Below are 6,498 nucleotides of genomic sequence, written 5' to 3'. Positions count from 1 at the left end.
CTTTCTTTCTTTGCCTGCTAACCGCTTGAACGGGAGCCAGCAGTGTGCCCAGGTGGCCCAGAAGGTCAGTGGCATCCTGGCTTGTATCAGGAATAGTGTGGCCAGCAGGAGCAGGAATGTGATTCTCCCCTTGCACGCAGCACTGGTGAGGCCTCACCTCAAGTGCTGTGTGCAGTTCTGGGCCACTCACTTCAAGAAGTATCTTCAGGTGCTGGAGCAGGTCCAGAGGAGACAACGAGGCTGGTGACAGGACTAGAGGGAAAGACTGATGAGGAGAGGCTGAGGGAGCTGGTGTTGTTTAGCCTGGAGAAGAGGAGACTCAGGGGTGACCTTCTCACTCTCTACAACTCCCTGAATGGAGGTTGTAGTCAGGTGGGGGGTCGAGCTCTTCTCTCAGGCAACTAGTGACAGGACAAGAGGGCATGGCCTGAAGCTGCTCCAGGGGAGGTTTCGGTTGGATATCAGGAAGCACTTCCTCATGGAGAGGGTGATCAGACATTGGAATGGACTGCCCAGGGAAGTGGTGGAGGCACCATCCCTAGAGGTCTTTAAGGGAAGACTGGATGTGGCACTTAGTGCCATGATCTAGCTGATGTGGTGGTGTTAGATCATAGGTTGGACTTGATGATCTCAGAGGTCTTTTCCACTCTTAGTAATTCTGTCATTCTGTGATTGTCTCAACATTACTTCCAGTATTTCTCACTTTTTGGAGTACCTTGCTGGTCAGCTCTGACATAGCCATAACATGTCTGCCTTTGCATGAACAAAATGGTGCAGTTTAATTGCTCCATCTCATTACTGTCTGGTTTAGGTGCTGGAATTGCAAGACTCCCCAAAAGATTTGGTCTTTGAAAAGCAAACTATATAAACTGGAACTGGTTTGGGGCTTGACAAAAGCATTGAGACAAGAAGTATGTACCACCCCTTTCGCTCGGTTAAATATATGAAATAGTGGAAGGTTTGACTCATTTCTTTCCAAAAAACATGAAAAAAGAGTAAATAAAGCCTTCAGTCAAAATACACTTTATTTTTGTAAGCTATTGGCATCCCAGATATGTAAAGGCTGACTTCTGGCTCCCACCAACTCACAGGGGCAGGCACTTACCCAACAGTTGTCCCTGTGTTTGAGCTGTTCTCCACTGTGGGCCTGGAGGATCATTGCTTATTTTAAGGAAAAGAAATGCTCCAAAATGGAGGAAGAGAAATATAAATGGCTAGTGGCTACTCCTTGGTGTTATTCAAGGATCTTTTCAAAAGAAAAAAAAGAAAAGTGGATTGGGTTTTTACATGGATTTGGAAGAGAAAAAAAGACCTTAAATATGAGCGTAGTGTACAGCTTCTGCCCTGCCCTGACATGCTTTAAGAGCCTCTATCAGTTTGCTCATAAATATCTTAAAAATGTAGATGGCTTGATTAGAAATTATGAAATGTTCCAGGCTTTAAAAAAACGGAGCAAAATAAAACCTCTGCTTGCCACACAGCCATTTCAAAGCTGGCATAGAAGACATCAGAAAAACAGAGCAAATATTGAACATTGACTTTTAAGTCCATACAGGCATTCTTATTTATTTTGCCATGTGGTTACTATTAAGTGCATTGGCCTGCATCCATCCTTGCAATAAAAAGAAAAGAAATAAAACAAACCCCTGTAAGCATGGGCAGCTTTGCAGCCTTGCCAGCCCAAATATTTAGACTTCTCCAGCAGAGATGGAGAATTTGGGGAGCTGAAGGTCGTGTTTGGCTTCAGAGCAGGCTGGGAGGTGGGCTCTGTCTTTCCCCTACAGCCTTTGCAGGGAATTGTCCCAAGGGAAGTTGTGGAGATGGTTTACCTGGGTTGGGTTGGTTTTTTTTTCCATGCTAATGTTTAGGATTGATCCCATGAAGAAAACCCCTTCCTCATCCTCCTCCCCATCCAGCACAAGCTCACAACTCCTGAAGTCCATTAATCACAAGCTCTGTAAGCACTACAGGCAAATCTTGTATTAGCTACATGTGCTCAATTCTTTTTTTGTCTTCTAAGGAAGTTATTTAACATTTTTTTTCCTTTCTTTTAAATTAATTTAAATTAAAAAACCTCTCCCTGTGCATCCTCTGATATATGTGATCAGGCCCCAATCCTGGTGCAATTCCACCCAGTCCTCATGGGGTTGTGACCCAACTCAAAGCAAAACACAAATTTCACTGCTGACTTACTGCAAGGACACCTTGCAATGCACTGAAAACTGGTTTTCTTCATGGGCAGATTCCAGTGCATGTACAGAAGGAAAGCACTTGGTGTGGGCTGACTCGAGACAACACCAAAATGCTTTACATGCAGCAACTTAGATCTCCTCGATTAAACCACAGGTTGGTCGTTTTTAGGTCAAGATACTGGACAGGAAATGAAATCTTTCCTTCTTTCTTGTATAGGCTAACTGGTGCCTCCTAAACACACCAAAACTTGAAGTAATTCTCATGTGAATTTTAAACCTTGTTCCTCCAGGATCCTTTTCAAAATGGAGCTCATCAGGGTAACAGTTGTGATTTGCTGAATCTGAGGGAGGGCTGAATTTCCTTGGGAGCCAATTCTGTATCACCTTAATTGTGTCATTGTGTGGGTAGGGACAAGGCTCGAGCCCTCACTGTAACTTTGTGCTTTAGCTGCATTTACATCCCTCTGCATTGCAGGCATGTCTGAACCAAGGCCCCATAGGAAAGGTTATTTTTGCACAGTATCTTTAAATCCTTCTCTCCGCTTTTGCGAAAAGAGGCAAGATCTGAGGTCAGCAGAGGTCCATTAGCTCTGCTGGATGCACAAGAAAACCTTTGGGCCTGGCTCCTGCCATGTATTCTGGATTGAGGAAACTCTTTCTGTTATTTGTGGATATATTTTAATTCCCCTCCCTGCCCCTTTGCCCTCCACAAGCCCTGGTGGGGGGCATCCATGGTTCCGCAGCCAGGATGTGCCGGGAGCATCGCTAGAGGGAAGCTCCACCAGCCACCCCCAGCCTCCAAAGAGGGACTGTGCCATAAGTGAGTTTTAAGGATTTGTTATTCTTGTCTCTTTTCATCTCTGAGTTTATTAAAGTGCAAATGTCAACCATGGAGACAGCTATCGCATGCAGCGCAGTACACGGAAAACCACTTTCCACGCCATAAATGGAAGGTAAAAGGCTTCGTTGTGATTATCTAAATGCACAGTAATTGCACAAAGGACAAAACTGAACCTGGGCTCCATGCCCTTCCACAACAGCTACATTCAGAAAGTACTAAAGCAAGTAATTTGGAAACAAAACCTTCTCCAGCCCATCAGCTGGCTAAATACAAAATGCTAAGGAGGATGGAATATTCAGAGAGCTCAGTATTGTTTTCTGAGCTTCATGTTAATTATATGTTTGAAGGGATGGTTATACTCAGAGCTTTTTTAAAGTTCACTCTTTTAACAAAAATAAAAATTAAATCATAAATACTCTTTATAGTAAGAACAAAAAATTACAATGGACTAGTCAGGTTCATCTTTAACATGGAGCTGAGGTTTGTTTGCCCAGAGGTGCTGGGCCATGGACACTACAGTTATCTTGGGATTCAGTTTTGCTTTGTGCTTTAAAAATTAAAAAAAAAACCAACAACAACAAATGCATTGAGGTACAAAACACATGAATATAACATGATACAGAACACATAATCATGCTTTCAGCAATAGGAATAAATATTACCATGTCTACAGGATCTGTTCACAGCTTCGTGAGAGGAGGATAAATATTTCAAAACTTGAAAAAAAAAAAAAACACAACAAAACCAACCAACAAAAGAGAGAACTCTTACAAATAAACTTTGATTTTTAAATTAAGGCAGCTTCAGCTTTTGAGGCTTTTGTTGAAAGCAGACTTTTTGTAACACCAGAAATGAATTGGTGCTTTGCCCCTAGAGCTCGGATTTACCCTCCAGTTCTCCTAACGTTGAAGATAAACATGAGCAAAGACATGTGGGTCAAATGCAAGTAACACCAGGTTTGCTCTCAGCAGAAGCCAGTGTTTGGTCAGTAGATGTAACGTGGGAATTGTGAAACCCAGTTCATCCCTCTGGCATGGGAGTGAGGTACCTCTGAATGAATTGTTAACTCCAGGGCCACGAGGCAGGCTGGAAATTCAGAATTACAGGAAATTGTTGCTTTTTTTTGTAAGTGAATGATGAAGAGGAATACATGCAGGAAGGGCTAAGGAAGCCAAAGGAAAGCACCCAGACCAAAGCAAGAAAGGTGACTCTAGTGGGTACATCATTCATCTGAAACAAAAATGGATCCTACAGCTTTCCAGTGAAATACTGCAGGAGCTGGAGTGAGGATTTTCAGCTCCTCCCACGGGATGGATGTGTGATTCTTCTTCCCCCTCTCGTCCCAGGTAAGAAAAGGGTGAAGCCAAATAACTGCACAAGAAATGGTGCTTCAAGTATTTCAGACCACGGTCCTTGTGTCTCACTGCTGGGTTCTGCGTCAGCAGGGGGATTTGTGCACCTTGTGAAATAAAGCTGTGACTCCCAGCAGTCCCAGTGCATGTTGAAGGCACAATTTCATGTCCTGTGTATAGGTCTGTCTTCCTTCTGTATGGGTGCACACAAGAGGACTGATGGTAAAGAGCAGTGAAATGAAAAGGAGTAGACAGAATGGTTCTTTTGTTCAAACTTCATCTATTCCAATATGAGTGGCATTAAAATCACACACACAAAAAGTGTATATACAGCAGATACTGACCAGTTGCTTCAGTTTTAACAACACTGCCCATATATACCCCTGTGCTTTGACGCTCCTTATGAAATGCTAAATTTGACACATGCTGAAGATGCATTTCTAACCTGTTAAAGAGAAAAAGAAATCCTGTTGCCTTCGCCCTGCTCAGCTCCGAGTCCTGAAAACAAAACTGCCCCAAACTCCATTGGCACCAGGGCTTCAGCTCCCAATGCCACTGCTCCTTCATCCCCTGGAGGAGGCTGGGCTGGGTCCGACAGGGTCAGCTAAGCTACTCAGGGGCTTTACCTAGATGATGGTGTAAAAATATCATCCCTTTTGTCCAGGTCCTCTCACATTCCGAGATTAGTGTGTGCGATGGCAGGAGTCCAGGGCATACACCTACCCTGCTGGGCAACTGAAACTGAGAGGCCAGTGACAGGGATGCTACTTACTTTAGATATATATATATACACACACATACACATTTGCCAAATAGTACAGTACAAGCTATTTCTGAATTAACTCATCCAGGAGCTGGAGCCAAACTGAACTCATTCCTTTGCATTTTGCCTCTCTCCTCCTTGGGCTGAAGCAAAGTTTGGGTGAGTTTGTGGCTTGCAGAGCCCAGTTGTCCAGTGGTTTTTGAAGAATTGCACTTGGATTAATTCAAGTTTCTGTAGTTGAACTATGTCTACCCTGCTTTTCCTGATGCTTGTGCATGGACCAGCGTAACTCAAAAGAACTGACCACAGTGTAACAGTGTGAAAGTTAAACTTTTCCTCCGGAAAATGTAGCTGGAGGTCAGCAGCTTCTTTGCAGCTGGGAACCAGAAAACAGCCTATTTGAACGTAAAATAAGTTTTAAAAAAAGGAAAAAAAAGAAGGAAAACCTCTTGGAACGTTTCAAAATGCAGCGTGCAGTTGGGTAAGGCTGTAATAGGCAGTTTAATCCGATGTGCTCATCGAGGAGGTACTTCCATCAGTCCCACTTGCTTCACTGCCTCTGCTGACATCAAGCAGGGAAGTTGGGAAGTTGCTTCATCTCTTTCCTTCTCTCCATATGGAAAACTGAGTTGCTTTTATTGCCTCCTTGGCAGAACTGGTTTTGCAGATCCATGAAGGATTTAGCATTTGCACATGGGTCTGAGAAGATGCCAAGTGCCACAAGGGCTTATCCTGCAACCTAGAAATCCCACCCGCCTCCAGGAAGCAAATATTTCCTCCTGAGGGCATTTGCTGCTGTTTAATACTATTAGTTCTGCTGGGGAGGAAATCCCAAAGGACAAGTGTTATTTTAAGGCAAGGCATCTGTACATCTACATCCTTCTGAACCCCAGATTATATCTGATGAACCAGCCCTTTAACTGGGCTACAGGTGTTTCCAGGACAAGCAACTTGCCAAGATGCTCCGTTGTGGGTGATGATTTAAGCAGCCTTTAACGTTTCAGATACCTTTCATGGCAGGGGTATGGACACTCCCAGCTGTTTCCTGGATGGAAATTCATGTCTGTCCCCATGGTTGCTCAGCTGCTTCCTCCTGCTTCTTTCCAAAGGAACTCATCTCCAGCACCCAAAACCATTCAGGGCCGTTTGCTTGGGTCTCCATGCTGATCCAAAAGCTGCTAAAGAGCTGGTGCTGCTCAGCTTTGGCTCTGGGGTGGGGTTGTTTGGGGGTTTTTTTGCATACAGGAGTCTGGATTCTCCATCCTCACCAGATGTGACCTGCTCACACCACAGCACAAGAGACGTGCATCATCCGAGAGCCACCAGGCACAGCACCAAAGCCATCCTCCA

Source organism: Apus apus, chromosome 7 (assembly GCF_020740795.1).
Source record: "Apus apus isolate bApuApu2 chromosome 7, bApuApu2.pri.cur, whole genome shotgun sequence".
Classification (NCBI taxonomy): Eukaryota; Metazoa; Chordata; class Aves; order Apodiformes; family Apodidae; genus Apus; species Apus apus.
Note: the sequence above shows the minus strand (reverse complement) of the source record.